This window comes from Chlamydotis macqueenii, chromosome 5 (genome assembly GCF_036417535.1).
Source record: "Chlamydotis macqueenii isolate bChlMac1 chromosome 5, bChlMac1.mat, whole genome shotgun sequence".
NCBI lineage: Eukaryota > Metazoa > Chordata > Aves > Otidiformes > Otididae > Chlamydotis > Chlamydotis macqueenii.
The window spans coordinates 24,548,578-24,575,419 of NC_141560.1; the positions used below are offsets into that span (position 1 = coordinate 24,548,578).

Below are 26,842 nucleotides of genomic sequence, written 5' to 3' on the forward strand. Positions count from 1 at the left end.
GCGTTGAACTTCTGATGGCCGCGGGCGCACCTCCACCGCCCTCTGCAAAGCCAAACAGTGACGCCCGCAGCAACCCAGGGTCCCAGGAGACCGCAGGCTTTAGCCCAGATGCAGGACTCTACCAAGCTGGCTGTGTGGTGTACAATTCCCAAGAGCTATCCACGGTGCTCAGAGAGCCCTTTTCTGTGAATGGCAACCACAGAAATTGCATCCCCACCTTCCTTTAAGGAAGGACATGGGATCTTCTAACACCACTGGCATATTTCCACCAGGAGTCTTATCACTCAACTTTTCATCCACTTCATCCCTCCCAGACCCCAGCAAAACCATACTCGGGCAAGCCCAACCTAAAATCATGACTTTTCCATTCCAAAAAAAAAAAAAGAAGTACACAGAACACTGCAAATGCCATGCACTGCCCACAACGAGAAGAAAGGAAGAAAAAACTTCTCCATACTATCTTTCTACAAACATGTCTTGGTCTGGCTGTTTGGAATGACAGTGAGAGGTCAAAACACTATCTTTGATTCTCAAAATCCTTTACACACATGAATTGACTTTGTCTATGCCTATGTGAGGAGAAACCAAAGAAAAAGCAAACGACCTGACCCATGATTATTTAGTGTGCTCGTTTCAAGAAGCTACCAATCCCTCTAGCATCTTGGTTTCCGAAATGCAAAATATCTTCCTCATCACTTGCTGTATGAATTAAGAGCCAACTCTGCTAGATTGACAGACTCTGTTATTAACTAGAAGAGGGGGATGAAGGGGAGAAGAGAGCTGACAAAAATTTCCAAAGCTTAACCAAAATTTGGGTAATTTCTGGCTCCAGCTGCATTGGCAATAGTCCCAAAATAAAGCCTGTCTCCTCTTCATGCTGGTGGGGGCAGGGCAGATAAAAGCAGTCTGGCTTTTGGTCATCGCAAAGCTTCTGGCTGCTTCAGTTTGTTCTTGGCCAGATCACTGTGTGGCCTTATCCTTGCTACAGCGTATCACAGCTCAGCCAGTATCCAGACACGCACTTGCACATGCCTAGAGCGCAGACCTAAGGAGGGGGCAAAGAAGAAAAAAAAAAAATCAAGGGGGAAGAATACACTCCACTTCTCAAGACAGGTAAACTCAAGAGCCCTGGAGAAGGCTACAAAAGCAAGAAGTTCAGTAGCTCTACCAAAACACCACTGCTGCTACAACAAGAAAGAGACTAAATTCTCCCTTCCCAGGGATATGCCAGACAAGAGCCAGAAGATCTTGCACAGTTTGAAGATGTCCTTTAGGTTGAGGCTTTAAATCCAGTTCGACCACAAAAAAAAAAAAAGAGCTGCCTCCACCTGATGGCTTGGTAACTTGCTTGAAAACGGAGGAAAGAGGCATACTTACTTCCTTTTTGCACAGGAACTTAGGTCTTAAAATCCACCATCATCACTACCACAAATTACCCTCCAAATGCTCTGCAGGAACTGAGTTCCCCTTTTACTTCAAGGGTGAAAATCCTTTAGGGTCAGGAGTAAGGTCCAGTGCTATGTGAAGTTCACTCTGTTTGACTGGCTGTGCAAGCTCAAGGAAGGACAAAGCACCACAGGCAGGGACGGCTGAGCTACAAAACTCACATTGCAATCATTGAAGTTTACCTACAATAATGCTTTTTTCCAACCTTTCCTATTCCTGCTAACAAATAATTCATAAACAGAGGCTCGCCGTGCCATGAGAACACACTAGTACCTCAGTCACTGGGGAAACGGAAGAACCACAAAACCAGGGCCCATCTTCACCCTGCAGGGTACCAGGGAAGCAGTTTCCAGGGCTAGGGAGCAAGCAGCAACCCTCCACCTGTTGCTCAGCTGGCCACCGCATCATCTTCAACAGCAGCCATGTCTGGCCTACAAGCACAGGAGCTGCAGAACAACAGCTTCTGAAGCAACTGGGGTAAAAGGGAGGGCAGGGAGAGATCAGAAAGTAACTGCTGGTGAAGCTGGGCAGCTGAGGCAGGATTGGCCTCTGGTGAGCACAAAGCAGGGGAAACGAGTATCTCTCCAGGCATCACCCACACCAACAGTGTGGGGCACTGGACACGCTGCTGCCTCATCTTCCTGGCTGTAGTTTACCATTGCACCTCAAGGTCATAGAGAAAGCAGAAAAGCAAAAGGCAAACAACAATAGCCCTGGACAGATCTATTTATTCAGCTTTTGCTATTGCTCCATGAAGTGGAAAGATCCAGAAACACAGAGACCTCGGAGCAGGCACAGCCACACGGACTAGATGAGAAGCAGCGGCTGGCGGAACCACAAAAGCACCTTTCTCTCCCTGCTCCCTTCTGCCTGGGTGCGAACAGCCTGCAACCAAGCAAGGAGATTCTTTGCACCCAGAGAAGGAGGGTGCTGAGCAGGTCTGCAAGCCGTGGAGAGGGTCCTGGCCTGCCTGAAACCCAGAAAAAGCCCCCCTCTCACTGCCTTGGCTCCCCCACCCCTGCGCACAAGCTACCCACAGCCACCTGCCGAGGCTTGCCAGGCCCTTCCCCACGTTCAAGCTGGTGGAAAGAAGGAAGGGAGGGATGGATGGACAAAGAGACTCCCCTCTTCCTTTGCTCTCCCCCCTCCCCAGCCTTTTCCCTGCTCTACTCGGACCCAAAAAGCCATGGCTCTCCTGCATATCCTACAACAAAAATATAAGGAATTTTTTCCCTTCCTCTCTCGATTCCCTACCCTCCAGCCTCCAGCAGGGACTGCATGGAAATGGTGATATTCCTGCATCGTCTGGATCAACCGCATGGATAAGCTCAGAGACGGCAAGGGAGGATGGCACAGGAGGACAAGGCAGGAAGGCTTTGTTTGGTCCTGGCTCCAGCGCAGCCCACCCCCTCTCTATCGCAATGCCCTCTGGCTCGGACATGTAAGGAGGCGTTGGCAAGGGAGGGGGCCTGGGGCATTTATGAATGTTGTTTTCCCCATCAAGGGGAAGGCTTACTCCCCCAAGCACGCCTGGATCTGCCGGAGCTCCCTGGAGTAACCTTTATTCCAGTGTGTCGCAAGCATGTATTTCACGGATGGTTACACTGAATCATTATCACCAGACGTTCATTTGACCAAAATAATGTTATTAGCATCGTCAGGTCCATTTTGCCCCTCCCCAGTTTCTCCCTCCCCAGTACAGATACGCTCTCTCCAACCCCCAGGCCCCTACCATCCACATAGGGCACACCCCTCCCCAACACAAAATCTCATGATGTGTGACACAATGTCCGGGAGAAGAGAGCGGTGAGATGGGCTGGCGAAATGGATGGACGTGCCTTTGGCATTTACTACGTTCCCTACCCTCTGCCAACGTTTATCAGCCGCACGCACACACACACAAAGACACACACACAAAAATTGGAATTAAATCACGGCCTGTCCTAGGTATGTGACTACGGGTGTACGAGTGCATGCACGTGTGCCCAAGCTGCAGTCACACTCCTATCAGGAACCCGAATCTGTGTGGCACGAAGCAAAGGTCATCGTGCCACTGTTGTGATGCACTAAAAAAAAAAAAAAAAAAAAAAAAAAAGCCGCAGAGCCATCAGGATGTAACACAGAATTTTCTCGTCAAGGGACGAGAAACCTTCGGGGGGGTGGGGGCTGGGAGGAGGAAAGCGGGTGTGCAGATGAGGGGGATGGGGAGAAATGGCAGAAAATGGGGAGGAAAACGAAGAATACAAAGCGCCACTTCGCTAATCCAAGATAGACAATCCATCCCTTCCCCCCTCCCTACGCCCTCCCTCCCCCCGAAATGTTGGTGCAGATGGATTTCTGTATCTTGGTTTTGCAGCAGTGGGTCTAATGACTCCCATACCAAACCCTCTCACTATGATAACCCCTCCCACTAATTTTTTTTTTAGACCGGGCTGAAGAATAACGTGTTTTTAGAGATAATGGGTTTTATTAAAAGAAAAGAAAAAGGGATGCAGCGCAGACATTATGCGAATAAGCTGCTCCCCGCATCACCCCCATCTTCCTCCAACCACACATCCCGATTTCACCCCCTCCATCATTCGCCAGCCTTCCCCCATCAGCTCCCCCAAGGAAAGGAAAAAACCCACAACACGATCTGAGTAGCCGATCTCAAAATCCCAAGCACTAATCCGCTTGAATTTGTTCTTCCCCTTATATAAGCAGCAGCACGTCAACATGTTCAGTGGAAAGGCAGCGTAAAATGAGGCCAGGCTACAGCCATGGAACAGTGGCGATATCGGCAGATACCGCTTCTATTGAGAAGCCATCACCACCAGGAAGATGAAATCAAGTATTGGGCTTTTAGCCATTCCCTTCCTTTATTTATTTATTTTTAAACGTTTACTCTAATTTTATTTTGTTTCATTTGGGTTTCACTCTACTTCTTTTTTTTTTTAAAGGACAAAAGTGAAATAAATAATTAAAAGCTTAGAGACATACCCCACCAGAAGGTGCCCGAATGCTCCAGAAAGAGAATCCTCACCTCCTAAGTTCTTTTTTTTTTTTTTTAATAAATAAATACGGTCCTGTTGCTCCCAGTATCCCCAAACTTCTAATGTCCCCAGCTGCACCTCCCTACTCCCGAAAACCAGACAATTTGTTAGAGAGAGGTGAATGTATAAGAAACTGCCAAAGACCAAAAAGAAACCGATAGAGAAATGGAAAATTACGTCTATACAATAATCTAGTTCCTTCAGCCGATAAAGTGCGTCCAGTCCCAAAACCAAGAGTAATAATCTCTGCAACCTCCTCCCCCCAAAAAATACTACTAACCCTTAGATAAACTTGCCCAACTTAACACGGGTGAGCATTTTAACTAAAACCAGTGACAAACGTAACACCCTTCTGGTTCACGTTACAATTAATAACTGACTGTCATCACGGCAAACAAAACCTTTTGTGATCAATTTTTCCCCCACGTACACAACATTTCTCTTTGACTTCTCACCAGTCTAGTTAAGAGTTCACCCCCTCAAAAATAGCCCCTCAAAATATGCAATAAGCAGGTATTGGTGAGCGGTCATTTCAATATTCACCTTTTTAGGAGGGCGGTGTGCTTATTAGAGAACAATTGCGTGCAGTAAAAAATACAGGAAGAACAATTAATACTTAGGGAAAATAGAAATAATTTCTTAAAACTATCCGCAACGAAGTGTTGAATAGTTTGACCACGGAAAGGTGGAAAGAGAGCTTGGAAAAGAGAAAGGCTGAAAGTGTCCTTTTTATAAAGGATTTGATGTTTTTAGCCTGGGTTCTGCCTCCCCGATCCTTTGGCTTTTCCGCCGCTGATCTCATGCCTAATCTTTTTTACTGTTTTCTTTGAGGGGGGGTAGAAATCAGGAAAAAAAAAATTGAAAGAGAAATATTTCAATTTTAACAAAATTAATCCTCAAAGAGAACTGGTTAAATATGTTACTTCCTAGCTACAAAAGATTGCAATTAAAATAGATTTAAAGAGTAAGCAAAAGACAAGTCACCTGCAAAGCACCAGAGTCAGTGCCCTTAGGTAGGAGAATTACATCACTCCCTGACTGAATGATGTTTTCTTTTAAATTTTAAAGCAGGTGGATTTTTTTTAACTGAAAAAAAAAAAAACAAAACCCACAGTTGTTATTTCACATATATCTTGCACGAAGAAAGCATTGAACCAACCTTTAAGGTCACTGACTGCCTGAAAACCTACAGCAGTCGCTCACGGTGGAAGTTTTCAGGCAAGACGGCTACTAAATCATTAATACAAACAAATGGAAGGCGGGGAGGAAAGGCGCTACTGTAATAGATCCGAAGACTTGGAAGAAGAAAAAATATTAAAGAGAAAAAAAAATTTAAAACTTTCATCTTCAGCCTCTCTTCTTTCCTTATTTCCTTTAAAAGAAATCCTTGAGCTTTAGCCAAGCAGCAGGCTCTCTCTAAGCGTCTGCCTGCTGTAACTCAGCGTAGTGTCGTCTTCTTTTTCGCAAGGCCCCCCGGTTTTCCACTTCGAAAAAGCCCCGCCGTGGGAACTGCGATTTCCCAAAAAGCGGGCAAAAGGAGCCGGGGCCGGAGCGTCCCGGAGGGTCGGTGCGCGCTCACTCCGCCCGGGCGGGCAGCGCCCAGCCCCGCCGGGGCGGCGGAGAGAGGGACAAAACGATCCGAAACAGTTGTCGTGAGGGAGGTCAGGAGAAACCCACCCGCGGAGCTCCGGAGCGGCGGCGACCAGCGCCCGCCGGACGGGTAGCCCCCGCCGATCCGATCCGTTCCAAGCCGGGCCGTGCCGAGCCGCCCCCCGCCCGCCGCCCCCTCTCACCTCCGCAGCCGGGCGGACGCCGGCCGCCGCGCCAACTCGCGGCTCGCCTCCGCTGCGGGGCAGGGGGCTCCAGCGTGGCCCCGGCCGCGGAGGCTCGCGGGTGTCCCGGGGAGGCTGGGCAGGGCTGGCCGAGCCGCGCCGCGCCGAGCCGAGCCGCGGGCGGAGCTGCGCAGGGCTGAGCGCGCCGCGGTGCCGGAGCTGCCCGAGCCCCGCGCACGCCGCCGCCGCCCCCTGCCGCCGCGCCCGCCCGGCCCGGCCCCGCCCGGTCCCGGCTTTTAAAGAGACCGCGGGCCCGCGGCCCCGGCCCCTCGACACGGTTCGCCCGGCCGCGGCAGCGGGCACAGCCCCGGGCAGGGGCAGCAAAGCTCCGCCGGGCTTCTCCTCCCGGGCTCGCAAGGTGGCCGGCTCCTCCTCCCGGGAAGGGGGTCGGGAGCTCCTCTTCTGCCCTCGGCCCCTTCGGCATCTCGTCCCTCCAGCGCTGCCTCACCGGGCCGGCACGCGATGGGGATATTCTTGCCCCTCTGGCCCCAGCAAGGAGAGATACAGCTTATTTTTACCTTCTGGAGTTTGCCAACGCTAGCCGAGCAAGCAGGGACCTGCCGTCCGAGCAGGCGGTAGCGCTTTCCTCAGACGATCGGCTCCGTCATCCCCCCAAAACCCTTTAAGTTCACAAAGATTTTTCCCTTCCAGCTCAGACTTTGACCCAAACCTACTGAGTATTTCACGTCAATTTAGACACTGCCCATTTCATTTAAACCGGCCACTAAGTCTCCTTGTCACTTTGCACAAATCTCTCAAACTTTTTATCCATTCATTCCCTCACTTGTAAAAGTAGAGACTGCCGGACACCATCGACTGCAACTGGGGTCAATGTTTTACCCAGAGTGCCTATCCTAAGTATTGTTATGTATCCTAAGTATTGTTATTTATCATTTTATCTCAATTAGCATCCTAAGTATTGTTATTTATCATTTTATCACTATCAGTACTTAGCGAACAACATGATTCAGAGTGCCTTCTGTGGGGAACATCTATGTGCAGTTTTTTTAATGTGTTCTCCTGCTGAAAGTCCACCTCAAAGACAACTGGCAGGAAGGAACATTATGCACACAAAGCGCACACAAAACCAAAAGTGAGAAATCAAACCTCCCGGCCCCTCTCTCCAGACCCTATAATCTTGTAAAACTTGTGTACGATACTGCAATGCTAGACACTTAGAAATGCTTTTGCCCTAGGGACAGACTGGAAAGCTATTTACCTGTCCTTCCCCTTCTGATCAAGTATTCAAAGGCTTTTTGTCTTTTTCTACGTTTTACATAGCAGAGAGCCTACTCACAGCTCTCCAATAAAGAATAAATAATAATTATTTTATACAGTATGTATTGATCACTTTGTCCACCATCAAAATGCAGCTGTGTCTGAGGTGGATAATAGCCAAACAGAAACACTAAGAAATAGTTTCAAGTAGTATTAGGAGCCCCCTGGGAAGTTTCTCTGGAAAACACAGTCCTTCACATCTCCTAACAAATTCAGATACATGCACAGAGAGGATAATGGAGACCTATTTCAACAAGGTGACAATGGTCTGGCAAAGAGGCATCCTCCTGACTCAAAAGCAGCATTCCAAGCGCAAGAATTTATCCCTTTAGATGTCTGTGCAAAGGCAGGTTATTGTTAAGCTTCCTATTTTATATGGACAACATAAGAGCAGCGAGAACTACCAATCCCTCCTCAGGGCATGGGATTAGATACCGGTCTCAATTACTGTGAAGAAAATCAGGTATTACTTCGTTTACTTCAATAGTTAACTCCAGATTTAAAATGTGCAGCTGGCAACAAAATCTGGCTTCTAGTACCTTTCTTCCCCTGCTGATAGTTCTGGCAATCTAGCATTCTGTAGCTTGCAGTTTATCAAAGTAATGATTTGACGAGGTAGTCATCTGAAACTGCACCACCTCTGGCCCTTCGCTCTCCGAGGTCTTCTAAGACTATGTTGCATCATATTTTGATCTGGCTGCCTATCACCAGAGTATCTTCCATGTAAAATCAATGACAACAGCACAGGCTCCACTTCTAGTTCCGAGCTAAACCTCTTCAGTTTGGCAGACAGAAAACAGCATGTATCCTGAGAGAAAAAATAAACCAGCAATGGCAGCTTACAGCCAGCTTAATCAAGAAGGGTAAAGTGAGCCCAGTAAGATTTGGGGAAAACAAGATAGTTTTCATCCACACACTATTCTTTCAAATGGAAAAAGAAAAACCTAGGACTTCCACATGAAAAAAATATTTATAAATCAGAAAGGGGAACAGGAGACTTCACTAACTGTGGAGCTTCTATTCAAAGTGCTATACACGAACCAGGGAAGATAACAACTACTTTGAAAAAAAAAAATAATCTTACTGTGCATAACTCAGACACATAGACCTCTACTTCTGAAAAATTGTTACAGTTAGGCACCAAAATAGCAGACATCATTTTATAAATAGGTAGAGAGTAGTGAGAAAACATTAGAAGAGCAGAGAAGTCTCTTTAAGATTGTAATACATGTCTTCGCTGGGGTGTGGAGCAAAACAGAGGCAAAAGGAAAACAGTGCAGTAGGAAGAGTTCTTTGTCCAGCAAGCAATACTCTAATTGCTCAACAGGGGAGTGGATTTTTCTGACTAATTCCTCTAATTCTTTCTCTCACATCTCTAGCTGTAGCTGTGCAGTTTGCAAACAGGGTGTATGGAGAGGAAGAGGAAAAAAAATCATTATCACAGCGAGGTTTGCACCAGCCCCCTCTAATACAGCTCCCCTCCCCAACATATGCCACCAGCACGGTGATGAGACTTGTACAATGTATGATGCACTCTAGATAAAGTATTTTGTCCCCATCTATTAGTTGATCAGTAGATACATCAGCCTTTTCTGGTGTCTTCATTAAGAAAGCAGCTAGTTCTTTTTCCAAATGGCCTTGTAAATTAGCAGTGGCACAGACTTATATACCTGGGCAGGTGGCTGCTCCCTCCCAACACAGGCACTGCACTCTTTGCCCTCACCACTGGTGGGAAGAGGTAAAGGCAAGAACAGACAGGCATATACACCTTATTCATCTTCTTTTGCTTCCTCCCTTTAGAATAAATTCCCAAAACTTTTTGCCAAGCTCATGCGCTTGTTTTATCGAAAAGACAATGTTGTCAGTAAACTGGGGCAATCCAGTCGGTGCAGTTTTCAATACATTACAAAGCAGGACTGTATGTCTTCAAGGCACATACTCTGCTCTAAGACCTGGGCTTGCTAATTCAGGACAGCAGCCGTAGTACCCACAAGACTTTTGCTTTTGCTTACATCTCGCTAGAGAAGTGCGCTGGCTCACAGGATGCAACTCCCTGATGCAGTGCAAAGTGTGCATGCCATTATCATCAGTTCCTGGTCCCTCCCTTTTCTGTCAAGCAGAGGTAATGAGAGAGAGGGATCAGAGCCTGGAAAAGGCTCTGGAGATATAACAGGTAGGAGTTAGAGGCATCATCCCTCAGGTCAGGATGTCCAAATGCTGCAATGCAAGATCCAGAAGATTCCTTCTAAACTAATACCCAGAGTACGGCAGCAGGGGATAGGAAGAGACACTGCACTATTGTCCCATATAATTTCCTGGGCTTTTTCCTTAGGTTCTCTGAATGCCATTCACCAAATCCTTGAAATCAAGCATCTGTACTGTTTAATGGAAACTGAGGGTTAAGGGGAATTTGCCATTGAAACAGTGGCAAAGAAGTCTATGCAACAAGGCAAGAATGCAGTTTATCTCACTGGCTTTTTTTTTTTTTTTCTTTTTTTTTCTTTTGCCATGTTAGCACTTTCAGTGTCTTTTTGCCCATAAGTTAATGCCCAAGGTGAATTTAGAAGCTGCAGTCCAAACTGCAATCAGATCATCTTGGTTGTGCCAAACGAAGCTGATCTTATCTCACTGATGACCTTATCCCACTTGAGAGAGCAAAACACATTACAATAATAAGAAAAAACAGAGATAGGAAAACAGTGATCATGACAGGGCCTGGTCAGAAGTCCCTTTACCATTATTTCAGAGGATTAGTTCTAAGCCCTTTTCCTGTAAATGTCATTTTTCACTCCAGAAGGAGGTTCAACCTCCAAAGTTATTCTGGCCACTTGCAGGACTTGCCTGTTTATTCTTGATCCACAGATCTTTTCCTCCTCCTCCTAGCACATTCCACTGCTTTTATTTAACAGCTACAGAGAAACTCTACATGGTGTATATAGGAAGCAATTTTCTGAGCACCACTTTGTTTAGCTGAGTGTACAGGGGACAGAAACTATACAGGCACACGTTTGAGTGTGTGGCAGTGTACAAATGGGAAAGCATGTGTCAAAAAACCTGATGTGTGTACCCAGCCATGCAAGGGTGAACCCATTCAGAAGAGAGGATCCCTTGTAGGAGGAGTGTGTAAGAGGGCTTAAGTAAGAGTGGTGCATGTGCAAATGCTGCAGGAGCACGTGCAAGGCAAGGCATGCAGGGAAAGGGAGTATGTTTCACTACATCAACTAATATATTTGGGGGAAAAAAAAAAAAAAAAAAGATGCAAGCCCTTCTCCAAGTCTCAAAAATAGTGGAAAACACTGTATGAGAGTGTCATTGTGAGAAGGTGTCTTGTACATGTGTATCCCATACTTAGGAATACATAAGCATGACAATCACATGTGAGACAGATGTGTGTGCACTTGAGCGTGCAAGGGGCGGCGGGGGAAAGAGCTGTACATTCTTTCAGTCAGCAATATAAAATTTGATGATTGTAACATTGGATTTATGACCTCCACTACCAGATATTAGACACATATCTACACCTCATTCTAAGACAGACAAACATTCATTCCCATCTCTCACTGTCAACAATCTCACTGTGACCGACTCAAGTGCTGGCCCAAAAGGAAGAGAACCACTCCTACAGGCAGCAGGTAGCGTCCAGTGAAGTGGTCAAAACCAAAGCCACAGTTTGGAGTCATACACAAACCTTCCAACAAGTATTTACACCAGTTTTTAACTCCATCTTTTCTTGCTTCTTGAGTCTTCTAACTCTGTGGGATGACTCCAGTTTGAAATGTCATCAGCCCTCTCTGCAGTAAGACTCAGCAAATCCTTATTGCTTACTACCTCCTCCACTTGAACTCTGCCTGCTCTTCTCGTTTCTGAATCCCCAGACAGAGCCATGAAAATTAACCAATGCCATCACAGTGTGCTTCCCTGGCAACAAATACCATGTCATACCTGCTCATCCATCAGCAGGGTTGGGTAAGAATAAGAACTGATGAGTACTAAAAGAGGAAGAGCATGGAAAGACCCAAGATCAGAAAAGCTGGATTTAACATGAACGAAAGACAAACTTCTTTTTAATAAAATGCTCAGCCAATGCATCCTCAGGAGCTACTCCTTGAAGAGCTCCAGCAGCTCCTCAAGTAAGATCAAATATTATTTCCACTTTGCCCTTGACCCCCTGAAGTACAGACACCTTGATTGCTCAAGACCAGTGGTACAAGATAGGGACACTTCCTGCTGTAACCACTAGATAACACTACTAGCAATGTAGGAAACACAGGCAGTTTGGAGGTTTTGTATCCAGTTCTACATTCATTCTTTAGGATCAACGCCTAGCAATCTCACGTCAAACACTTAACCTGTAGCTGGCTCCTCATTGACACAAGACAGAAACCCTCCCCAGCAGGCAGAATAAGGACATCAGTGCAAAACAATGGCATCAGTGCAGGATAAGACAGGCTGCCCTCTGTTCTTCTCAAAAAGCAGCCTCCTCACACCCACTATAGCTCCCATCTCATGAGTAAGCTCAGATCTGCTCCACAGTCACAGAAGTGTAAGTTTCCTCAGCAGAATTTCTTTTATCCTATGAGCTCCTGAAAGATGCTTGTAGGCACAGATCAGTTGGGAAGCCCTCAGGATAAGGAACAACTGCTGCAGCCAGTGCCCTTCTAATGGTTGGGCTATCTCATTTTAAAACCTTATGCACTATTTTGGATAAACATGATAAAATGAAACAATCTGTTATTTTCTTTACAACACATGCCAGTCAAATACAGTGCCAAAGATTGTTCTGTCCATGGAACTAAGTACTTCTCATCCACAATCAGATGACACTAAACGTCTTTGTTTCACATGAGCTTAAAACTTGAATATCTAAGGTGAAATAAGGAACCCCAAACAAGACTCAAATAAAACTGGGATGAATGGGGAAAATTCTCTCCCTGCTGCTACAAAACACTGGGGGGAGGAATTTTCTAGCATAATCAATATCCTCCAGGAACCCAAAAAAGAGCAAAACATACCTTCTTTCTACTTGGCAAACACTATTTTTAACAAAAGCCTTTTAGCCTCTGTTTAATGATAGGTGTGCTGTATCTCCAGGGCAAGTTTAAAGCATTGCTTTTGACCTTTAAAGCACTATATGCTCCTTTTTCAAACTTAATAGGCATTAGATATCCATGCTATTTAAGTACTTTCTGAAAATCCTATGGGGTATCTATCTTGGAAAATCCAACCCTGAGTTTTGGAGACCCAACCCTAAGTAGCTTGGGTCTCATCACCTGTTTTCTCAAAGGAAGTTAACCCATTACTGACTCCCAACCATGCATGCATGACCATAAAGAACTAGCAGCCAGGACTCTGTCCTACTGTACTTGCAGGACTGTGTCCTTCTACATGTCTCCCCTCTGCATCTACTGAAAGGCTCTGACTGAGGCCATGAGACTGACAGCAGGTCCAGTTTGTCCAGTTACAGATTCTGCACCCGTCACTGTGTATCAAGGCATATTCTTGCATTCCCTGGGCTCAGTCTAGGCTTTAAGAAAAGGCAAACTGGAAAGCCAGACAAATGCATATATTTGAAAAAGGGACAGCAAAAAAAAAAAAGGCGAGCAGTTCCCCTTCTACAGCCTGGCCCCTGTGTCCCAGAGCAAATACAAAGCTTGCTTTAGGGCACCATATAAATTGGTATTATAAATTCAGATGGTGCACCAGGGAGTGCCTCATTCTGTGTGATTGGAGCCATTCTCAGGAGCAGTTCAGGCACTCAGCCTGCCACATACGACTGCTGCCCCAAGGGCTGCCATTACAGATGCATTATTACAAAGCACTGCAATAAAGCATGAACTAAAACAACTTCATTGAAATGAAGATTAATACAGAACATGTGTTCACCTCCGCACACTCAGAAGGAACAGTCCAGCAAATACAAGCACCACGGTGCTGGGGCTGATGGGCTAGGGGAGCAATGCAACTGGCCAACCGCCGCTATTGCTGAAGGCAAGCAATACATTTCCATCGCATCTTCTAAGTGTCCACGGGTGGATTTAATGGAGCAGCTGTGAAGCAGAGAGTGAGGCAAGCAAAACATGTGGAGTGCTGAAACATGCAGAAAAGTGAGCTGTGTCTGAAGCAGAGAACAGAGAGGGATGCTTCAAACCTACAGAAGCAATACCACTAGCTGCAGAATGATCCGTGCCTTTAGTTATCATGGACTTCAATGGATATTGATGGATATTCTCAGCACTTCAAAAGTGTCATATCCACATGAGAGTTACAGGTGAGAAAGATCAGCTAAGGTGATAATTCATCCATTCCCCTCACAATCAGAACAGGATTATTCCCCATGATCTATTTGTTGGTGCCATTGCCACCTCACTTGAACTCTCCCATGCAACACAACACTCGCTACCTCCCCCTTCTGATGCCCTTTCAGAGCCTCATAAATTTCACCATTGGCATAAACTGAGGGCCATTACCTCTATATATTTCCCTGCTCAAATTAAACTCATGATACCCTGTTATGGTTTAATAGCCCAACTTTCATGCTTCCTTTTCCTGCTGTAGGTTTTTCATTCTTCCTTTCCTTGAAATCGGTGTAAGGCTTCTATCAAAAACTGGCTGTAACTGCTGACTACAGGTCCCAGTGGATTCCTTCCTTCATTCTATCAACAAAGTCAGCCCTGAACTTAATAGTAGTAAGTATAAAGGCATCCAGGACAGACGTAATCCATCACATCCAGAATAAATGGCTCCATCAATCCTGGAACATACTGAGTACTCCTAGATCCCTTTGAAGTCTCCAAGACATGACCCTGTGTGAAGGTATTGAGGATGAAAGGTGGGATAACGAAGGTGGCCAACTCTAAGGTCTTCTAACGAAGAAAAAAAGTGCAGGGGGAGTGGACATGGCATTTCATGACAGAAAACAAAGGGTTGGACATGTAATGTAGCAACCAAAGTAACAGATTAATGATTAATCTGCATGATGGTATTTGGCACCTTAAGGAAAAAGCAACAACCTTCCCTGAGAGAACACCTCACTGAACACAGACTTCGACCATTGGGAATCAACTGCACACAAAAGCTTTTATTTATCCTTTAGCAGTGCTTAAGACCTCATAGATGGTCTGTCTTTGGCATAACACCCAGATAGGTATATTGTAATGAATGACACAGGTATCTTAAAAAAAAAAAAAAAACACACACAAAAAAACCACACAAACAAAATCAAAAAACCAACAAAAAAAAAAACCAAAACAAACCCAACTCACCAGTCATGCATCTCTGTATATCAGCTGGAAGTGAGTGGGGGAAAAAGGACTAATTAGACATAGAGAACAGATGCCCCCATGATGCTGGCATCTCTATTGCTTTCTCTTTCTGGAATGAAAAAAAAATAATTTGTCATAAAAATAAATGAACTGACATCAAATATTTAAATAAAAAAGAAAAAAGATTGCAGGGGAGATAAAAATACACAGTAAACAAGCAAAAGCTCCAGTTAGCAGGTTTGCCTTTCCTCCCCAAGCTGACTGGCACTGCACCAATGCAACTCAGAGAGAATGAGATCTGCTGCATGCAAACGATTCCTAACTGAGCTGAAACTGCACTGAACATGGATGAGCAAAGGTTGGGCAGCTGCCTTTAGACAAGGCTGCCATGTCATTGCCTATTCAAAGGACAATACTGTAAAGAAATGGGTATGAATTATATTATTTCACAGCAAGGTGCCATCCATTCCTCCTTGCACTGCAATTTTATATCTCAAAAATAGAGTAGCCTTCACAGCCCTCCCACAGCGCACCTCTCACACCACCGCAAATACAGCTCCATAGCAGTCCATTGTCATCAATATTCCCCTGACTGAAGATGACTTAATAAAACATTCTTAGAAACCAATCAATATGGCTTACAATTAAAAAGGAGCCAATGTTAAGCTCCATTGAATTGTTGGTTTCTCTCAGCTCTCCATACTTCTGTTCCACACTACATCCCAGGATGGATATATGCTTAACATCCAGCACTCAATGGAGAGCTCTGCAGAACTCTGAAGCAACAGGATTTCTTCTATGATTTTAACACACAACTTCAGACCTACAGATCTCTTAGATTTAGACCACATATAGATCCCAACACAGCTCCATATGTTGATGTCTAAATGCCTGCATAGACCTGATTGCCATCAGGCAGAAAGTAATGTGAATCCTTATGCAGGCGTAATACAGAACGACCATTAAATTTCTGTATCAAGCAGATTCCTACTAGGCAAAATGCTGTTTTGATCCCTATATTTAGCACTGTAGGCACTGAAACTTTCTACTCTTCAGATCTAGGATCAGAATGTGAACTGAAATAAAAAAAAAAAAAATGGGTGCACCTGGTTAAATGATGAGGCAGTGCCTCTCAGCATTGGCCTCTTGTAAACAGAATCCTCCTATGGGAACTGATCCTTCAACTGAAGGGCAGAAACAGTCAGAAGACCCATCAGTTCTGCAGTTACTATGTTTCATATTACTATCCTAATAAAAAGAGAAGGTTTCCAACAGGTTCTAATTAACAAAGTTCTGCCTAGCCTGTCACTATCTCAGCAAGAGGCCCCAGGGGTCAAGTCAAAGGGACTATTACAACCTGAACCCAGCTAGGCAAGCGTCAGTCACAGCTGAACCGCAGTGTCTTGAATGTACTGTGCTCAACTCTATGCAAGGAGTCACAGTGATCATCTAAAGCATGCCTATGATCACCCCACACATAGACAAATTCATAAAAACAGAAGACTCCATCCTTCCCCTATCCAGCTACAAACCACAGCTGACTGTTAAGATACTGACCTGCAGACAGAAGACACTGATCATCTTGTTCCCTTTTTGCCAGGCACAATCCTAGGACTATAGCTCAATCTACTGATCACCACCGCAGAAGTAGCCATGTTATCTCTGAGTTAATTACAACATCCGCAAGGATGATGCAGAAAGTGCTGCATCACATCATATTCTAGGTTTTGTCTGAAACAGTTTCACTGGGCTTATCAGTACAACTTCAGAAATCTTATTAAAGAAGCAACTGTTATAATTCCCTATGTAGATGCTTGCTGCAGAACAGGAGCTGCTATTTTGTTTTCCTTAGCTTAAGCTCCTTCCAAAGTGATGCAAGCTGACTTCTGAAAAGTTATCTTATAAAGAAACAATGAAGTTATACTAGCATATCAATGTAAGTTCACACTTACACACACTGGTATCACTTCTCCAGGCAGACAACGTATTAGATAAGGGACTTTCATACCATTATCAACAGCAAAATGGAAGAAGCTACATCAGATACCAGCACTGACAGAGAATTGGGGTCATCTCCTGGGTCCTGTCTCCTACCTCTGGAAGAAAACTGTGGTTTGGTGTCAAGCTGAAATGACTGAGAGCTGGAGATGACAGTCCAGACACCTGCAACCATGAATATCAGCCAGTCTCCTTCTCTGTGCCTCATCTTATCCAACTGTAAGATGAAGAGCACCTCTCCAACCCCTTCCCATGTATTTTACAAGGTTAACTATTTAATACTAAAGATAACTTCTACAAACAAAAATAATGGAACACTATAAAAAATATTCTATTCTATTCTGACTGTCAAATTTTTTTGTTTTCTTTTTCAAGTAAGTTACTTACAGATACGTGCACTAGTTTTACATGTTGTGGGCTCATTGGCAATTTTGGAGCCAGAAGCCTGGCTACACTCCATCTCTAAAGGCCTCACATATTAACAAAAGTTTCCCTAAGAAAGACTACTCTTGGAAGGGATTATGATGCATCTTTAATGATGGAGCAGAGAGAAGCGCCTGCCATACAAAGAAGCTAATCAGTCAGTCAAGAGCCAGCTCACCAGACAGAAGCTGTCAGTGCCTAACTGCTCCATCTCCACCTGTCCAGGGGAACAACAAAACAGCATAGGATATGCCTGACAACTGAGTGCAAAATAGCACATGTATTTATATATTTCTGAGCATTAAGGGGGCAAGTTGCTGCTGCAAATTAACATTTTTAAGAATAAGAATAACAAACCCAGCACCACACACATACCAATGTATATTTCAAATAAGGCTAGTGACTTTCTTATCCTTTTGAAAACAGCAGCCATCCTCAGGATACAGAAGGGCAGTAGCTGAGAATTGCTATAATTCAGCTAGATGGAGAATCCTTTGCCATAAGCTTGCCAACCTAGATCAGTTAAATGAATGGTAGTTTACAGAAGGAAATACATCTCGTCAAACCAAAGTGGGCAGAGCTATAGGAGTTGTATGGCCTTGTATTAGTGAGAGCATAAAGGTCATGGTCTTTATTTCCTGGGTCTGATACGGGCTGACTGAATAGGCTGAGGCAAACCACATTATCCTTTTGTAGCTGGGGAAACTGAGGCAGATAAGGATAAAGAAACCTACCTCTATTATAAAGGGATGATTGATTTTGCAGCTGGTTTCATTAATATTCATAAAGTGCTTGAACCCCTTGCATGAGAAGCGATGCCCAAGTACTGACTGTTAAACTTGCCATTTTGCTGAGTGCTCTTCTAAAGAACTTCGAAATTTTTTTTCCAACTCTCTTCAAACAGGTGGGTGTTTGTCAAACACTTAGCATACAAAGAGTTTATAAAAGCATCAAGCGGCTTAAAATAAGGCGCATGTTACCCCGCCGCGGCGTGTAAGGCTGAAAGAAGCGCCGGGTGCCGCCGCTCCCGCCGGGCCGCCCGTGCCGCTGTCCGTGGTGCTGAATTCTAACGGGCTCCCGCCGGGCACTTCGTGTGCCGTTCTCCGCGGCTCCGCCTCAATGGGCAGGCACTCACCGGTACCCGCCCTGTAACTGGAACTTAACTCCACGTTATATGGGGGCTGGGCTGCATCATAGAGGTACTGTGAATAACTCTGCAGTGTGCTGTTGGATTATTTCAGCAGGAAAACCCAAGCTACGAGTCTAGATTCTGTTGCTCGATAGCCCATCCCAGCCTGCCCTCGCTCACTGGCCTGATGGCTCCCTGACAAGAGAGGTGGCTCAGGCCATAACTGACCTCACTACACTTCACAGGATGGGTATCTTTCCTTCCACTTAACTCACAGAGAGTTCTGTGCCTGCACGGGCCTAAATCCTTCTGGGTATAGAAGTCTGCTGTGGAGCTTCAAACTCAGCTTTATGCTACTTGAAGTGTGGCCTTACTTCTCTTCTTACTCATTGTTCATTTCCTTGAAAGGGAAAGGCAAGAGGAATAACTGTGTACTCTGGCTTGCAAAATAAAAACAACATATTACTTGGAAGGAGAGGGGAACAGAGACGGATCTCTGTATCCCCAGCTTACCTGCCTTTTCTTTTCATTCTGGGTCACCACCTATCTAGTTATTTCTGTCATCACAGGGCTCGGGCCAGCAGAAGGCCCCAGAGAAGCTGTGCAGCTGTTGTGCAGGAAATAGCCTGAAAAACAGGGGGAAGTGTATCTCCTCTCTTTCATCAAAAACTAATACTTAGGTGAAAAGAAGCACAGGCTTTCCATGTGCACCCCACAGGTAGGGCTCACATAACAGGAAAACCTACCTGAGCAGATAATCCTAATGTCAGTCAGGAGGAAGGGGGGACAGGCCAGCTGCCTAACACACAATACCCTACACAAGAATAAACTTGATATTTTGTTCATTAAATATACAGTGATTGGCTCCTCATTCTGCCTGATCTCTGTGCTCAGTATGAGCAAGGACAGCAGTGAGGGAATATGCTGTTTCCCACCAAGTCTTTTGAGGCTGATTAAATTACCAATTGTTTCCTAACCTGGATATTTATGCCCTTTCCTTGTGGAAAAGGACAGCAACTGAAACTGTAATCCCTGGTGCAAGGAACAAACCAGACCTCCCCAATCTTGTACTTCTCTCAGGGACCACTTCTAGGCATGAAAAGGCACCTGGGAAAGTACTTCCCAGCCTCACAGAGGTGATATTAGACTAAATTCATTCATGTTTGTAAGGCTCAGATATTACAAGAATGCAGGTCGTAGAAAAAGCTTATCAAGAAAATTAAATACAGGGTCCTCAGTGCCTACCTCTAATCTTAGGAACTCTCAGGATAGGAAAGAGAGATAAATAAAATCATACTTGCTCTGAGGGTTAACTCAGTGTCATGGCTAAAATCCAAACTGAGTAATTACATTCTGTCTCCTGAGTGTGCCCTTGAAGTTTCTGCTAAGCATGTGACTTCCCTTCACTTCCTGTTGCCAAGTCTTGTTATGCGTGCCTAAGTATCAGCTGTACCCACCCATATGACCTGACTCACACTGCAGGGAGAGGAAGGTTTTGTTCATCCCCCACTATGAAATCTTTTGATGAAACATTTTGTTGCATTTTCATATCTGAGTTCCAAATGCATTTTGCTAGGGCTGTTTCACTATTAGCAGCAATACCATGTTTGCTCCATAGCACATTTTATAAATACCATTTTCCTGGTGACAGCAACACCATGTGTGTGCCAAACCCCTAATATCCACAGCACACCTCTTTATACTCCCTTATTTTAACAGAGATGCTGAATAGGCTCAGAACACACTGTTAGTTTTTGGCATGGAGGTTTAAAAGTAAGGTTTAGCATCACAGTCATTCTCTGAACTACAGCAAGGGCCTGTAGAAACCCAAGACAAAAAATCTCATTGTGATACTAAGAGAGTCGTGAATTGTCTCTCAGACACTTTTCTACATCTCTTTATTGTATATTTACTTAGGCTTCCTTCTTTACAGCACATTTTCTCCTAATGGGAAACACGTTTTATACCCCTCCAGAGAAGCCAGGATGCAGATGAAGCAAAGATAGCATCTTCTTCTCACAGGCTGCTTGATTTTCCTGGAATGCATCCTAACCTTAAAAATGCTGGGAAAGTAATTGGTGATTAGGGTCTGCTCAGATCAGGAATCCAGGAATAAAGAATCCTTAATCCATGAGATTTTAAAGTGCCAATGGGACAGGGAAAAAAAAAAAGAAAGAAAAGAAAAGTAATAAAGAACAAACTCTCCTCTTCCAACTAGATCTCAAATCTTGAGAATATACAGGTACCCTATTCAAACTGAAATAGATAATAGTTAGCCACTTGAATGTTAAAAAATCTGGGTTCTCTTTTTCACTTGGCATCCTCGACCCTGCTAGCCAAGATACAATACCATCTTATAAAATTCTGAAACTCACAAGCAGAAAGCTTCCAAAAGATCTCAACATTTACACATCCAAACAGACTACCTATATTTCCTGGAAGTTGCAAAGCAAGAGAACTTCATTCTGAAGTTAAATCAGCTACCAAGGTGCTTTTTTTTTTTTTTTTTTTTTTACTGTGATACTAAGCAGCAGTGGGAAAGGCACCTTTTCACTACCTGAAAAATAATAAATATAATGAAGTCCAGTTCATATAAATGTTTTCCATCCACACAATCAGTAGCCTTCATTAATGGAAGAGAGGTCTGTCTTGTTATGAGACACTCCAGAAAGCTGGAAACCTGCAACTCCATTTAGCTTTAATAAAAGCTGTGGGCAACAAAACAAGAATTAGCCCAGGTCCGACTGACAATGTTTTGCTATACTGAGAGCAAGTAATTGCCTTCATCCATACCTGAAAAGAAGCCAACTGCCATATGTCATCTGGCATTCCAAATGACTTCAAGTTTGCGGTCATGCACTAGCTACACAGAAGGATGCTCACCTGCTCTTGAAGGAGCAACATGAACAAGATACTTGAAATCCACCATTCTGAACACAGGCAAAGCAACAGCTGCAAAAGCCCAATCAACATGCTTGAATTTCTTACTTGGAGGAACAGCTATGAAGGAAGAAGGGGCAGCTAGTCTTCTGTGGAAAGTCTCCAACTTAAACCAGTTAAGGGAGGCACTATCTGGACTGTTAAATGTCTATGGTGTGCGCTATGGTGTGTCTGGAAGACAGACATGGCTAGTGACTAACCACAGTAATTCAGGAGGTACATCGGCAGCTGACTCCAACACCTCAGCAGGAAGTCCTGCTTCTACGAATTGCACCTACTTTTTAATAACTTCACCCCCAGGTCAAGATACATGTTCATGCAATCCAGACCCACTGCTGTCACCTGTAAAAATGAAAGCCATCTCCGTAGGAAATGCTGGAGATGTCCCACACAGTTGAAGTCTTTTGGCAGTGAGTAGAAATGCTCAGCTGGTCTAGAACAATAAAGCACAATGACATCACAGACTGACATGGAACATTCTTGGAGAAAGAGAGAGAGTATTTTGCTGCTTTGCACCTTTTTTTTTCCTATTTGCAATACAACCCACATTCCATAATCCCAGTAAATGACCATTTTCCATGCTTGACTCAGACTAGCTACAGAAATGAAAAGGCAGGAGCTACATAAAGAAGTGACATAAGCGAATGAGCCATCTGATGACTGCTTACTAAAAGAGAACAACGAACCTCATGACCCCCCCCCTCCAGTTTTGTCACTGTACTTACACAGAAGGATAGAATAATAAAGTCATAGCACTGCACACTCAGAGGATTGATGTAACATCCTGCAAGACATCATACACTCTGTTCATACAGGATAGCTCTCTAAATAGCCAAAATGGGCTTCATCCTTGCTTTGTTTCCCTGTGCTGCCTCATCTCCCCTGTTGGACTTTGCTTTGCCTCAGTGAACTCCCATTGTTCACAGCAGAACATGAAGGTTGATGAATTTATCCTCACATTGCTCTCTAGAAGGCAGAAAAGTGTCAACTTCTCATCTGCAAAAGGGTGATAATTAAATGCTGAGAGAATAAATGACTTGCACAAGGTCACTTGGGAAGTATGTGGCAGAGTTGAAAATTAAATGCAGATCTCCAGAGCTGCAGGTCAAGGCCCAGAACACAAAATCTTTCGGCCCTGCTGGCACAGTGGAGATCAGACTCCCAGCATATCATAAGGCACTCTGTAAGACTATGTGTGTTAAGGGAGATGAGCTGAACTTCTTGTGTGCAGCTTATCTTTTGGAAGAACTGGGTAAGTTTCAAAGAATCAGGTAAATATCACAGATAAAGGAAACAGGAAAGCAGCACAGAATGTACCCAAAGAGCTATGAAATGCCTTTTTAACATCTTGTATAAGGCAAAGGTGCCCTTGTAGTCCTCTTCTATTGGTCATACTACTAGTACAGGGGAAAAGCTGACATCAATGCAATGTTTAATGTGCAGAATTTGCAAAATGCAGCCATAGAGGTGTCTTTCCAATTTAACATAAGGCTTGTTAGCAGATAAAAGATTTTAGTAGTGGTATGGGTTGTATCAGGGTTACAGTTTAATAACTGTGTATCGGCACCTTCTTGTCTTCTCTTTCTCTCTGCAAACTCTTGCTAAGCACTCTCGTTTAATCTTTCTTCTCTTCTTTCATTTGCAGATGCTTCCTGCTGATCCATAAGGTCAGATTTATCTCCTTCCTTGCATGTAGCACTCTTCCTTCATATGGCTTCCTAAAAACTTTCCACCCCAAGGCTTTCAAAAAGAAACTGTCATCTCATCTGGTGATAGTCCAGTGGCACAGCTATACTGGGTTCCTAAGTGTACATGATAACAAAGTGTGTAATCATTGCTAGGCTGTGATTCAGTTGCTGCACTGCACCTCCCTCTGACCTGCTCTGTGAAGCCTGATTTGTCCTCACCCTGCTCTGGCTCACAGGGGCTTTTCCCAGAGAATTACAGAATGGTTGAGGTTGGAAGAGACCTCTGAAGGTCATCTGGTCCAACCCCATGCTCAAGTAGGCCACCTAGAGCCAGTTGCCCACAACCATTTTCAGATGGCTTTGGAAGATCTCTAAGGATAGAAACTCCACAATTTCTCTGTGCAACCTATGCCAGTCCTCAGTCAACCTCACAGAGAAAAAGTGTTTCCTGATGTTCAGACAGAGTCTCCTGTGTTTCAATTTGTGCTTGTTGCCTCTGGTCCTGTCACTGGGCACCAATGAAAAGAGCCCTCCCTTCAGGTATTTACATACATTGATAGGATTCCCCCTGAGCCTTTTCTTCGGGCTGAACAGTCCCAGTTCTCCCAGCATTTCCTCGCATGAGAAATGCTCCAGACTCTTAACCATCTTAGAGGCCCTTTGCTGAACTCTCTCCAGTAGCTCCATCTCTCTCTCTTACTGGGGGGCCCAGAACTTGAAACTATACTCCACATGTGGCCTCACCAGTACTGAGTACAGGGAAAGGATCTCCTCCCTTGACCTACTGACAGCACTCCCCCTAATGCAGCCCAGGATACCAGCAACCTTCTTTGCAGCAAGGGCACATTGCTGGCTGATGTTCAACTTGGTGTCCACCAGGACTCCCAGGTCCTTTTCTTCAAAGCTGCTTCCCAGCCAGTAGTTCCCCAGCATATGCTAGCACATGGGTTTATTCCTCCCCAGGTGCAGGACTTCACACTTCTTTTTGAATGTAATCAGGTTCCTCTTAGTCTGTTTCTCAAGCCTGTTGAGATTCTTCTGGATGGCAGCACAACCCTCTGGTGCATCAGCCACTCCTCCCAGTTTTGTGCTACCTGCAAATTTGCTAAGCGTATACTCTGTCCCATCATCCAGATCATTAATAAAGATGTTAAACAGGACTCAACCCAGTATTGACCCCAATGTACACCACTAGTTACTGGTTTCCAACTAGACTTCGTGCCACTGATCATCACCCTCTTGGCCTGGTCATTCATCCAGCTTTCAGTGTACCTTGCTGTCTGCTCATCCAGCTCAGACTTCATCAGCTTCTCTATGAGGATCTTATGGGAGACAGTGTTGAAAGCCTTACTGAAAACTAGGTAGGCAATATCCACTGCTCTCCCCTCACCTACCAAGTCAGTCACAGCATCATTGGTAAATCTATGCTGACTACTCCTGATGATTTTTTGTTGTTGTTCATGTGCCTGGAAATGGTTTTCTGGGATAGCTGCTCCATCACCTTCCTAGGGATCAAGGTGAGGCTGACTGGGCTGTAGTTCCCTGGGGCCTCCTCTTTATGCTTTTTGAAGCTAGGAGTGACACACACTCCCACTGTCTCTGCAGAACCAGAAGGGAAATGCAGGGGCACTGTAACCCAGAAAGCCTCCTTAAGGAAGCAACAGGGTATCAGGAAGATGGTGAGGCAGCAGTGCAGGACTGAGCTGCTATAAAAGTGGGACTGAGAAGGAAGGAAGTGCTTGTGAAGGCACCTGGAGAGGAGCAGGTAGAGGAAAAGGCAGAGAGCTGGAAGAGGAAGGAAGGAACTCATCCAGGTGGGGGTGGGCACCTGCTAGGTCCAAGCCCCATGTTTGATTTCAGAACAACCAGACACAAATCACAACAGTATTCTGCAATTCCTTGTTCGTTGGTGCTGCTTTTCTAGAGGTATCAATACCATGAAAGATTTTAGTGACCCTGCCCATCACAAATCCCAGGTGTCTGCCTTGTCTCAGTGGTGAATCTTCCTCATGTCTAATGCATGTACTACACTGCTTTGCTGCTGCCTGAACTCCGCTGTGAAGTCCCAGAGTGGCTCTTGTTCTTAATGTGTGCACAGAAGAAAGCAGATGGGTAACGCTTAACTCCGACAATAATAATAATAGTAGGGGTAATAATAAATCAAATGCTGTCACCAGTTCTGGCAAATTTCTAGTCATTTCAGAAAAACTGTGTTTGAGTTTTTAAAAACCCTCAAAGTTGGAGCATTAATTCCCAGCTTCACCTGAACAGCTCAGCTTTTCATATTACACGCCAGTTTCCACATAACTTCATGGTGTTTCATCAAACAAAATAATTGGAAAACTTTCTAACTACAATATTTTTGTTCAAAACACACTCCAGCACCAAAAAAAAAAGTGGGGTGTTTTTCTTGTTTGGGGTTTTTTTGAAACAATAGAAGCACTCATGGTCAGGAGAAGTATCTAGGGTAAAGAAAAAGATCAAATCATTATAAAAATATAGCTCAAAGGGAATTTTTAACAACTGCTGTTCAATTTTTCTAGTAGAATAAAGTATTCATGAAAAAATTTCACCCTAAAACAATGCATTTATTGTTCTGAAATAACAAAAAAAAAAAGTTGTTTTTTATTTTTAAAAAAGAAGAAGTCCAAGAATGTAAACTGTTTCTTAATGCTCTTAACCTAGTCACTAGAGCATGTCATCAAATTATAGTTTTGGAATACAATCTAGTTAGGATCATCCCAAAGGCTTAATTCATCCTAAAGAGCATCCCCAGATGAGACATCTAAGTGTTCTGTATAAGAACCTGACTTCACCCTCCATTCTTGTCTGAATATTGTAGAGTGTCCATAGACAAAACTCTGCTTTACTGCCAGTGAAAAGTACATGCTGCTGCCCTGCCTTGCTTCTGCATTCACATAGAGATTTTGGTTAAAAAGAACATAAAGTCAATATCCCTAAAGCTTTTCTTGCCCTATTCTCAGAGGATGTATATACTGGTACATGAGAATAATCTCAGGCATTTTGGTTAACATCTCAGTAGTACAGCACTATCACTTCTGTGTAGCCACTGCACACTGACTCCAACTGATTACATCTGTTTACAGTGTCTACACACAGATAACTTCATACATCTTACAGACAAGAACTGCCAATGGCCCAAAGGTGATCAGTGGATTTTGCTGTTAGAACCAAAGCTGCGTACCCCCTTCACAGCAACATCTCTGCTAATGAGAGAGGCAACACAGACTCACCAGGCTGGTATCATCAGAGAACACGCTCCCTCCTTAACAATTATTTCATTGTTATTCCTTCTTCCTTCCCCTCCAAATCCACTGCTGTTTGCCCCAAGAAGCAAATTTCTATAGGACTCCATGTAACAGCTATCCAAAACAAACAGAAAAAGCTAAATCCAGTAAGACTTGATCAGCAGCTAGGTCAGGACTAATAACCTCCATGGAAGAAGAAAATTGGTATTGGTAGGCTAACTATGGGAGTAAGGACTGTGGGTAAGGGCTCAGTGCAGCAGATCTCTATGCACAAGCCACAAATGGCAGCTCTGGTTGCCCCACTGCAGACGCTACCTCAGTGGATCTTACAGCCATGACTGACAGTAGTAATAAAATGCAACATCCCTCCCCACAGGCTGCTACTCTAACTCTGCTCTGAGCAACAGCATGCATACCACAATGGGACAGCCTAAACATTATCAAGGGAGGAGCTGTGGGAGCAAGGCTGAATCTAGGCACACACTGTCTGAGAGACCACCAGATACAACACAATGCGGTGTCCTGCTCAGGTCAGAAAGAAGCAT

General features: G+C 44.5%; 1 protein-coding gene across 1 annotated transcript in view; it reads right to left on the reverse strand.

The window, feature by feature from the left end:
* NRXN3 (neurexin 3) overlaps window positions 1-6,370 on the reverse strand; it is a 1,051,320-nt gene extending 1,044,950 nt beyond the window's left edge. The window contains exon 1 of the mRNA XM_086748180.1: window positions 6,272-6,370. The gene's annotated coding sequence lies outside the window, so the exon portion shown is untranslated. The remainder of the gene's footprint in view (window positions 1-6,271) is intronic.
* Between the last annotated feature and the right edge of the window lie 20,472 nt (window positions 6,371-26,842).